At 37.7% G+C, this 12142-nt stretch overlaps 1 protein-coding gene across 2 annotated transcripts in view; it reads right to left on the bottom strand.

The window, feature by feature from the left end:
* The window catches only part of SPAG16 (sperm associated antigen 16), a gene marked incomplete at both ends in the record, with an annotated part of 714501 nt that overhangs the window by 14397 nt on the left and 687962 nt on the right, over window positions 1–12142 (bottom strand). The window lies entirely within an intron of this gene.

Raw genomic sequence — 12142 nt, 5'->3', positions numbered from 1 at the left:
TTCAAGACTAAGCTTCTTTGTTTTAGGAACTTTCATTTTCACTATTTCTCATGTATAACATAACATTTTTCTGTATTTTTTTATCTTCGTGTTTTGAGTGTTGTACAGTATGCAGGGCCTACAATATTTGTTTCAGTCAGATGTAAACATGGTAGAGTTATGTTTAATTCTGCACATGTACATCTTGACCTAAATGATTCTGGCTTATAGGAAAGGTTACCTACTTTAATAAATAATTATTTTGCAAATTTGGCAACAAAAATTGAAGAAATTTTGTTTTCTTCTAGATCTGTATGCCAATGATCATCAATTACATACTTAGAAATATATATATATATTTCTTTCAATGATCAAGTCATAAAGAAAACAACTAACAACCTTTTTAAAACCCAACTCTTAAGTATTCTTGAAACAAGTTTCTCTACCTGGTAATAGGAGGAGCATGACAAGATGAAACCCACACAATGAGTGGGACATTTTTAACATTCACCTAATACAAGGATAAAGTACATGCATGCTATTCACAATATGTGGTCTCATGTGGCCTCACCTGTTACCTACACCTGTCATCTGGTATCACAGTTGAGCATTCCTGCATCCCGAGGCAGACCTAGGAACGCCCGGGTCGACATGATTGAGACTTGCTCCATAGTGCTCTAGGAATAGCTCTCCTGATAATATCAGCATATATTGCTGCTGACACAAATTGCCCTTTGCCCAGAACAATCTATGGTCACTGTGCTCCCCTGGTCACAATGTCCTCTTTTCTGTTCCTCATAAACTTTTTTTCCCCATACCCCCCAGACCTTATTCATCATACTACTCTCTCATGATCAGCTTTTATTAGCCTGCAAACATTCAATAAATAGCACAAGAACTTCTGCTTGAGTAGTAGAGTCTTGCCTTGCAAACCTGCTCCCTGACTCTTGTGTCCCTCACTGCGCTCTCAATGCAACAGAAAGTAATGAAAATGTCTTCAATTTATTTTAAAGAGGAGGGAGTATAATGTTGCTTCCATGCTAGATAATTCCATTTTTAATTAGTATTTTTATTTTTATGGAGGAAAATATGTCATGTTTAAAGAAATCAACAAATTCTATGAGATAATGAAAAGTAACTTTTCTCTCCCATCACACAGTCCATAACCAGAAGAACCTATTTTAAATCCTTTTAACTCTTTCTTTTGGTATTTGTATCCCCAATAACTGCCACAGCTATTTTTAATAAATCAATGTCAGACATTTTCTATGCAATTTGTATTAAGGGAGAATATTAGACTCATGTAATTACACCCACTCCTCATCTTTCCATGCTTCCAATTAGTTTCGCTCACAATTTTAGGTTCAGTATTAAATTCAGTGTTACATTATCATGACATCTACCCATATGGTTCACTGCTGAGCAACATAGGGTGTTGCTTACAGCTTACTTTTTTTTTTTTTCTTGGTTTTCTATTTACCTCTCACTAATCACTCCTAAATTTGCTTCAAAACATAGAACTTCTTTCAATACTATTCTGTACATAGTCAAATACATCAATTTTATATTTGGATCCTTACTTCCTAAAGACCATACCTACTGAACAAGAGCTTGGTTACATAAGTGTATCCTCTGGGGGTTTCTGAGAAAGAGTATATGGGGATAAAATTATGAGTGGGAGACACTGACATTTTTATTGTGTGATCCATAAATGTCAGTATCTCTATTTTCTTTGGGTCCTATTCAGTTCCCCAGCAATGACTCTTGACAAGTGGCTGTCACAGGATCTCAATGAGGGGAGCAGAGTTGAGAATCTAGTTGGTCAAAATTCTGTTCTGTGTTCATTTCTTGTGCCCTGTGTTCTGAAGTTCAGAGCTCTTTCTGTTCAGTTTCCTGGAGAGAAAACTATCTCTTAGAGTTATGGTTCAGAGGGACAGCTGCCCTCTCAGGGGATTTAAACTCCTCATTATACAAATTTAGCAGATGTATGTCTCTTTCTTAAATTTTTTGTAACTGGTGAGACCAGTTCGAGAATCATTAGGGAACTCTGTGATGCAAATTCCTCACTCATTTTACAGTTTTCCCTTTTAGGAACTTTGGGTCCCAGCTTCATCTACTTTGCTTAGCCAGTTACCACTCCTCCATTTGCCTCCAAATGATACTTCCACCCCATTCTGATATCCTTTCTCTTTTGTCCTTGAGTGTCTATACCCATTCTTTTCTTTTTATGTCATTGTAATGGGCTCTTGGTATTGACCATATTTAATGCATGCTTCATGTGATACTTGTATTTTGGTGAATAAGAATAAAGTTAAAATATAATTACCTTTAACAAATTAAGTAGTCTAATTGTTAAGTGTAGACTTAAATATTTCATGAGATCTTTAAAATATTAATTTTTTAATGGAAAAAGATGAAGCTTAAAAAATATTTAGTTTTCCTTATTTGATCTTCACCTTCCATAAGTGTTTTACATGTATTATTTACTCCTCAAAATTATGCTAATGGTAAACTCAGCATTACAGAAGAGGAACTTAAACTCACAGAATGATGACATTTTTCATGTCACAAGTTAGTCAGCAGTCAGACCAACACACACAAGAAATTTGGACTCTTGTGAGAAGCCACAAAAGTCCCCAAATTGTCAAATAAATCTTGACAAATAACGAAGCTGGAGGTACCACATATTCTAATTTCAAACTACATTATAAAGTTGTAGTAATCAGAACAATATGGTATTGGCATAAAAAATAGACACTTAGGTCAACAGAACAAACTTGAAATGCCAGAAATAAGCCTAGACATATATGCTCAATTAACTTACAACCAAGATGTCAAGAGTATACAGTGGGGAAAGCACAGTCTTCTCAACAATGGAGATATTACAGCTCCAGACTTCAAACTATAATATATAATCAAAACTGTGTGGGATTGGAATAAAACACACATACAATGGAATAGAATTGGGATCCCAGAAATAAACCCAACGCTTACATGGACAGTTAATCTATGACAAAGGAATCAAAAGTATACAATGCAAAACAAAGTCTCTTCAATAAATGCTGTGCTAGCAAGATGTTGGTGAGGATAAGGAGAAAAGGAAACCCTTGTGCATGGTTAGTGGGAACGCAAGTGGGTGCCACACTAAGGAAAACAATATGAAGTTTTCTCAAAATTTTAAAAATAGGCATTGCGTTCAAGGTGACACAAGGACAACATGTATTCACCCCCTTCCGCAGACCCAGCAAATCTCCAATAAAGATTAATTTACCCAGAAATATACCTGAAATCTGGACATGTAGAGATTCCTCAACAAAGTTTAAATTGGCAGCACCCAGATGGATGGGAAAGACAAAGATACACTCTTACAAAGAAAGAAACATTACCTGGGTGGAGGGAGGTGAGGGGATGGAATTGAGGAGAACTTGGGAAGATATCTCCAAGATGCATAACTTTCCCCCTGATATCAGTGGAGGATTATGCCTAACACCTAAAATGCCATCCCTTTGATCCAGCTCAGTCAGATGAGCCCCTGGGACCCCTACATCAAAGGCCAGAGAGAAATAAGCACAGAAAAGTAGAGACCAAGAACCATCCACATGCATACTTACTCACCCTGGGACACAAAAAAAATGGCATTGGACTGAATAGCACTCAAACCATGGGTGTGTATACGGTGGGGAAAGCACAGTACCATTATTACAGCATCTGTTTGAGAAGCAAGAAACTTTAGGGCCTACACTCAGACCAGAATCACTGGCAGATGGTATTGTCAACTTCCTGCAACCTTGTTAATACCAGCACTGGTGGGTACAATCTTGGAATCCCACCCTCTATGCTATTAGACTTTAAGGGCAAACACCTCATGAGAGCTACACTCACCCCTGAAAGAGCTGAGATAGCTGACAGTCTAGTGGCAGCAATTAAGTGGGCCCACCTTAGCAAATAAGACCACCCAGCCACTCCCAGCCCCCATTAGCTGGCTAGCAAGTTGGCCATGCCCCTAATGCCAGCAAGTGCCCTACACTTCCAGCAGTCTAGTCAACTAGCAAACAGAACATACTGTGCTCTGCAACAGACTAGCCAACCCTAGCATGCCACCTGTAGCCTAGTTGCTGTGCAGCTACATTCTGCAGCCATGCCAACCTCAAGTGCCTCCTACAGCATAGCTGGTCATGTGCACCATACACAATGGCAGTCTAGGCAGGTAGCAAATGGGCCACATTTAACAGCCAGCAAGCCGGGCCCACATATATCCAGCAAGCAAGCCCTATCCACTAGCAAATAAGTGTGCTAGATGACCACATGTCAGCGGCTCCATCCACATGCAGCATGGTTCTGTATACCACTATTTACATATAATGTATATGTTTACATATATATGTAGACTAAGGTCAGATTATGGCTTTGTGATCTCCAATGTTACAACAGTGTACTCTACAGCCTGTAAGAACCCCATGTCTAAATCCATAGATAACTAACCAAATGTCCTCCGCAGCTGACTGATCACTACCTCAGGAGTATCTCTGGGCTTTTCTCTTCCCTTGCTTTAAGCCTCCTTTCTCAAGAAGCATCTTGGTCTATGCCTATTAATTTTGTAAGTGGGCTTGTCTCTTTTGCCAATTCTCCTATAGACTGGCAGCTCAATTCTGGACCATCTTTTTCATATGATCTGGCTCTCCATTGGAGTTGTGCTTCTGGTAACTTTCCCCTTGGCTCCACATATTCTATCCAGTTGGACATTAATACCATGACCAACAATCCCTTCTAGAACCAGTGTGGTGTGCCCGGACCACCACCTGTCTCTTCCATTTCACTGGGGAGGGGAATGTGACAATGCCCTACTCTCATTCTAATTGGATGGCATTGGGTTTTAACTGACCTTTCAAATTATATTTTTAGTGTTATTTAATTCAGTATTCAGAATATGACTGTTTTTAACCAATTTAGGCTCAAAGTGAGGCTGAGATAAAATGAGAGCTGGGTGGTGTAGAATAGTCACTTGTTTGGCTATCCAGGAAGCCAAGTTTAATTTTAGCCTTGAGAGAATTTGAAATCATTATAATTAGATGAGTATTAGAGCCCACAAGTGAAAAGGACTCTTTTTTTAAAAGCATACCCATTCATTTAGCATCAATTCACAACTGGCAATTCATTCTCCCAAATGCTCTATCACTGAGCATGCATACAGAGTTAGAGTAAAATATTTCTGGAAGAGTTCAAATAACTTGGAAGTAGGTCATTGCTGGAGATGTGATATAGACACTATAATTAACTTGAACATCTATAGAAATGTAAGAAATATCAAATTTCTGTGTGTTTGTGGAGAGAAAGATTATGTTGTTTCATACATTTTGTGGTTCAAAATAATGGACTAGTTGACTAGAATGATTGCAAGGTATCTGCACAATGTGGGACTTCAGTACAAATGTTGGGTAATAACGATCGCTGAGCTTGGGCTTCAAGGTTAATTTGAAGTGCACTCCAGACAAGGAGGCAATCATTTCACAGTCACTTCAGAATTCTGCATAAGTTCTGCTTCAGTCCAGACTAATGCCCTGACAGAAGAATGTCAACGATACGATGATCTGAGGTATCTTAAAAAGCAGATGAGAAAATATGACTGGCATTTTAGCTTCTCCCACTCCTGCAAAGAACTAAAAGGTGTTTTTGTAAGAGCTAGTAAAAACAGATTCAAAAACGGGCTTTGGAATTTCCAGTAAAAAATGAAAGCCAGGACTCTTTCTTTTAACATAAGCATGTTATTGTCAACAGTGGCATCTCTATTAAGCTTGTTCTCTTCCCTAAACACTCCTATTACTGTCATCTCTCAGGTTTATCATACCCACCTCCCTGACAGTACAAACATTCTACTGTAAGATCTGTCAGAGAGGCCAGTGGATTTCCTACCTCTTCTGACACATGCTGCTCTTTAATATCAGCCTGTCAGAACACCTCAGAGAAAGGCATCTGCTTTCATGCTCAGAGATGAGCCTGGGACTACCATCAGACACGCTGTAATCATTAGCATTACACTGCCATGAAATGCTGCCTTTTGGAATCATAGACTCTCTTGCTGGAAAACGCTGTTGGCATAAATCTATCACATAAGTTAGATTGCACATATTTTGGTGGAACTCATTATTTGAAAAAAAAAATTCCTTTCTGGTGTGAATCTGCTTTAATTTCTTTTTATGATAAGTTGATCTGAAATTGTATTGAGCTTTCCTCTGCCACAGTCATGTGGTACCTGCACAGAAGTCCAGAGAAATATTTTTGACTTACTTGATTCTTTTCTGTTCTTGTGGGTTATATATGCCTGTGCATTCATCTTAAATTTGTCTATCCTGAGGAGGAATGTTGCTCTTTGTTTCAAAGTATGATTGATTTATGTAATTTCTAGGTGATACTCTGGGTAGTCTAATTTATCATAGTTTTTCTGGAACCCCATAATAGGTCATTGACCTTTTATGTTCTCTCATCTGATTCTCTTGCTGCATTTGTTTAGGGAGGTTTGGGGAACAGTCTATTAACATAAGTAATGCTCTCCTAAAGGAATGGTTTTTTTAATAACTACAGTATAACTTCTAAAACCAGTAACCAGTCTAGTTACATAGTTACCTTTGAGGATGTGGAATTATCCCAAAGCGGTTGTAGAATGCCTTCTTTCATGGATCACGGTGTACAACAAGCATATGTTTTTAATACTGGAAATTGAAACAGCACCATTATCATAGCTAATGACTAAAATAAAAGTGATGAACACATACACAATCACTTTACCCTATTCCCCCAATGAAGTTGATTTTAATAATTTGTTTTATATCTTCTGTAGTTTTCATCTGCTCATAACATACACATAATATATAATGACTTGAATTCTTTTTAGGCAAATGTATCGATCATAAATATTCTCTATTTTCTTTTCTGTTAACAATAGATCATGAACGCAGGCAGTTTTACAATGAAGTAAGTGAGCCGGGGCCTTCACTTGTATGGCCCTGGGAGGGGGGTGGTCCAAAAAATTTTTATTTATCATTTTCTTTTGTCTTAACTTTTTATATACCAGCCTCCACAAAAATCTAGATCTGTTCTTGAGCTTGGAAATCTTTCTAGGCCAGCAGATCTGAAATAAGTGTATCTTTTTTTCCTAGCATTCTCACAAATATATATCTCTCCAGCAGGAAAGAGTTTCACACAAGGATCATTGTACTTTATTAAAGGTATTAAAAAGAGGACATTCTTGTCTTTTCATCACTTGGGGAGAAATTAAAAAAATGACGGTACAATGACACTTTGGAATGTAACATGCACTTTTGTACTTTCTAAGTGAAGGCAAATTTTGATTAGCAAGGTTTTTTTTTAATGATAAAAGGTATTCAGAGTCTGGTAGAAAATAGAGGACCACTTAGAATAATATTATATTTGGTTAAAAATAGAATGTGATCACAGAGTTCTGGGATTATTTTATTTGGCCAACTTTTGTCCTTTAACAATCATTGAGACCTGTTTTGTTCCAGGCATCCCAGGTGGATAATTTAGGGTCCCATTTTTAAAAGTGGAACTAACATTTGCATGATTATCCCAGTTTAATGCAAAGTGTCAGACAGCAGACATTCAATGAATATTTGTTAAAAGGATAAGCAAATAAGAGATTAGGTTTGTGGTTATCATAGGTGGCATGGGCATTATATGAAGGTGGACAAAAGGTATAACTTCTCAGTTATTAGAGAAATAAGTATATGACATGTATTATACAAACAGGATGAGTACAGTTATTACTACTGGGTAGTATATTCAAACTTGTTAAGAGAAAATTCTAGGAGTTCTCATCACAAGGAAAATGATTTTTTTGCTTTTGTATCTATATGAGATGATAGATATTAACTAAGCTTATCATGGTAATTATTTCACATCACATGCAAGTAAAATCAATATGCTGTACATTTTAAATTGATAAATCATATCCCAATTATATCTCAGTAAAAGCAAGTGAATCATTAAAATGCAGTAATAGTTTTACGATACCATAAGAGCACAAAAATAGGGAGAGACATTACCTAAGGGTATGAAGACAAAGCTTGCTTCACAGAGCTTATGTTTGAACTTGTTCATTGAAGACAAAAAGAAGTTAGAGAGAAAAAAGATGAGAAGAGAATATATTGTGTAAAGGAAGTGATATGTAAGATGTGTAAAAAGATTTGACTTGGATGGAGGAGTTAAATTAAGTGGGTTTGGTGCACAGGAGATTTGTATATGATTGATGAGAGTTTGGATTGAAGTCAAGCAACTGCGAAAGGCAAGTAGTCCTACCTACATCATACTCATACTGACTAGGCCCCTGCTTTCATTCCTCAATGGCCCCTGTTCGAACACAACTTCCCTGTTGGATAAACTCTTCCATATTTAGCTGACTTTCCTCTCTACCCAGCGTACTCTTCATTAGGAAAACAATATTCATACCTTTTTCCTTTTTGGAACACGCTATGAGGTAACTATTAAAGGTTCTATACAATGGAAAGGCTAATTGGAAATGTGAATAAAAAATTAGAATGATGGAAAAAAGAGAACATTCAAAAAGGGCAACCAGAAACCTCAACACAATAGCTTCATTCCAACTACAAGTTTGGAACTATGCCTGCTGGCAGCCCAGTCAGAAAATGAGTTCATAGTTTTAATAAAAAGAGATATAACTCTAAAAATTAAAGTATCCTTTCTTGAATCTCTATATAAAGAACAAGAAATTATGTCTACTTGGTTGTAGTTTAAGCTCTGAGTCTCAGCTTCATCATATGTTGAATCATATGTTAAATGGAAACTGTGGTTTAAATGAGATACTAATAGACAAGATTTACATAATTTGAATATATGTGTTGCGAACTGAAAAAAGTACTTTATGTATATAAAGTCACTTAATCCCTCAGTAACACCCAAATGCGGGAAGTTCTATTCCAGTTTATAAATGAGGCACTTGGAAGTTAAGTTAGTCTTTAGAGAACATACAACAGTGAGTGAGGGACCCAGAATCTTAACCCAGGTATTACCTGCTCGAATTACCTGCTTGTCTGCCTTCTAAAACAATGAAATCTATGAGCTTGTACCTGGCACCTTGTAAGTGCTTAAGATATAAAGACTATTAGAGTTATGATAGAGAACAGAACATTTGCAATAGTATCTGAAAGCAATCATTGTCATGGATTTCCTATGACTGTGTCTTACCTGTGTAAAGAGTAAGTATCATACTAGAACTCACTGACAGCAATTTGGCAAAAGGCAGGTCTAATGTGATCCCAAAATTAGGCCTTTAATTATTCTAACTTGACCCAGGGATAGAGTTTCAAACACATGGAGGAGGGACATGATTGTATGTGTGTTAGTTACCCTTCTAAAAATGACTTCTAGTTCATCTTCTACATTTCTGATTGAAGAAGCAGCCATATGCTTTGGAAAGCAGATCAGCAGATGGCATATTTGGAGACCTATTACATAAATTGAAGAAATGAAAAAGTTTTCCTGCCTGGAAAACATGTCCTGCCACTGGCATGTGAGTATCTGTCTTCTGCCTGGAGACGGACGCAGGCGTGTATCCAAGGTGCCTGAGACACTTTTTACTTATTATAAGGAGGGAGGGGGAAAAGCAGAGTTAGGATTTGTGGGGAGGAAAATTACTAAACCTTCCTCCTTTCTATGAACTATGGCACAACTCTGAAACCCAGCAGTTTCCTGAGTGAAAGATCACACTGGAGAAACAGACGCATGGTTAGCAGTACATTCGTATTAATTGTTCTATTGCATTTCCATAACCTGGCACATCACAGGATCATCTCTAGACCAAAAAATGAGTGCTAACAAGTACAAGTGTTACTTGAAAAGGATAGTTACATATGAAAAATTAAAGTTATTGGGGGGTAAAGTGTAACAAATATGGTTCATGTGGTAATTGTCATGCCTTGGTGAAAAGCACATTTTTTCAGACAACTCAACTTTCTGGCAAAAAATCAAGCAGAGGCAAAGTCTATAATAATTAAATAGTGTTTTAAATTTTGTTCTACTTGATATATTCATTAGAGAACTGATATTTGGTTGAAATTGGAATGTCTGAGATAGTCTTGGACAGGTTAGTATATCATATTCAAAGTCATGGTTCTGTTTTTGACATTCTGGACTTAATGTCTTAAATATGTGTTAAAAGGAGTATGTCAGTGCTAATAAGCTGAGAGGCATGATTGTTTTATCCATAGACTTTTAGGTTGGCCACATGCATGAAAAATTGTGACATCTTCCACCAGGCTTTCCCAGCATCTTCTCTCTCTCAACAAATATCAACATGATAAATTTTAAGAACTCTAGATTTGCTTATTTGCATTATGATATACACAATTTACACAATTACCTTCCCTTTCATCATCTCTTTTCCACCTCACCCTCACATCTCAGTCTTGACCTGCTGTATTTTCTCTGGCTAGAATGCACCTCCTTTTACTCACTGAGTTTCCTTCCAATTCTAGTCTAAATGCCCCTCTCACTTTAGAAACCTCTTTGACCTACCCCTCTTTCCAGTACCAGGCAACATGTAATAGCTTGTTTGTGACAAAAACTGCAGAGCGCTAAGTTCAGTGAAGGTTAGAAATGCTCCTCATTCATCTCGCTGTTGGCAGAAGTAACACGTGTTGTGCTGAACGAGAAGAGGTCTAGGCGGTGGGAAAGTGAGGAAACGATTCTCGACAGGATGCAACTTCTGCAATACCCCATGCTCAACACAAAGTCAGGAAGGATCTCTTATGGAGGGATCACATGGCAAGCCCTAGGGCTTTGTGACACATGTTCCTTTATGAAAGGCCCAGGAATATAGCCTTTGCGAGAGCAGCAGAGACAGCTGAACAAGCTCATGACATGGTTCTTGATCTTCTGTATCTGACATACATTCTAACAGTTCTCAGAGGGAAAAGCCTAGTCTCTGACTTCATTTTGAACAATTATTTGGAGACACAAAGGGACATGAGGATAATGGTCCTCATTGAGAAGAGGCGGCTCAGATTCAATATGGAAACTCAATGAGCACAGACCCATGTCACATGCTTGCTATACTCAATAGCTGAACTATTGTTGCTGAGAGAGAAGGTGCCATCTCCAAGAATCTCTCTACTACTATTATCTTTTCAAGCACATGCTTCTCCATGAGAGCGTTTAAGTTTGAAGGCTATTACCTGCAATAACAGAATCTGCTGCAGAGAGCAGCACCTGCCATGAGTTATAAAGGTTCTTATTGTACTAATGTTGAGTCACTGGATAGGGAGCCACAAAATCTAAGGTTAGGTCATAAAAAATGTAAGTTCTATTTTGCAACAAATGTTTTGGTTTAGAGATACTAAGCATTTCTTCATAGTGAAGTTATGTTAACAAAAAGCCATTTTGCAGGGATGAATTATGCTTCTTTGCACATTTGTAATGGAATTAGTTCTTAGTCAAACATGATGCAGGTTAGAGCCGTTCTGTATTAATCAGATTTCCTTGAGGATTTGATCTTTCTGGTCATTGGCATCACTCATGTGGTTGAGCCATAAATATTTTAATTATTTTCTATTCACCACATGGCATTGCCTCTGCTGACAGGAGGGATATTCGATGATTCTGTTGCTGCAAAACCTGGCTAACAAATCACTGTGATATTTACTTTTCTTTTTCCAAATCTACGGGGAAATAAATTTATGGATCACTTAACCTTTTGCCCAAGGAACAAATCCAAGTCAATTCTGAATTAATATTGCTCTGAGGATGCAAAGCAAAGCCTGGTTTTCAAAGCAGAGCTGAAGGTTCAGGCAACAATCCAGATAATAGAGGCAGCACTACTTGTCCTCACCTGAATTAAATGACTATCGAAGCCCTTGGTATATTTGCACAGATCTCTAAATAGAGTGGTTTTTGTTTGTTTGCTTTGCACCGCTTGCATGAAGTAACAAATTGCCTATTTTGAATCTGGCTTCTCCAGAGCCCAAACAACTATAGTCAACCTTGTGCCCCTGGAGATGGTGCAGATGCTGAAGCTTCCCCTCATCTGAAGACCCTGGAACTGGCTTCACCCATAGAATTTGGCTACACTCAACATCAGAAGGTGTGGAGAATGCAGCACTGGGTTTGTAGCTAGTTCCCCTGTCTAGATTAC

The sequence above is a fragment of the Talpa europaea genome (genome assembly GCF_964194135.1).
Source record: "Talpa europaea genome assembly, chromosome: 1".
Taxonomy (NCBI): domain Eukaryota; kingdom Metazoa; phylum Chordata; class Mammalia; order Eulipotyphla; family Talpidae; genus Talpa; species Talpa europaea.
This window is presented reverse-complemented; position numbering and strand designations above follow the sequence as displayed.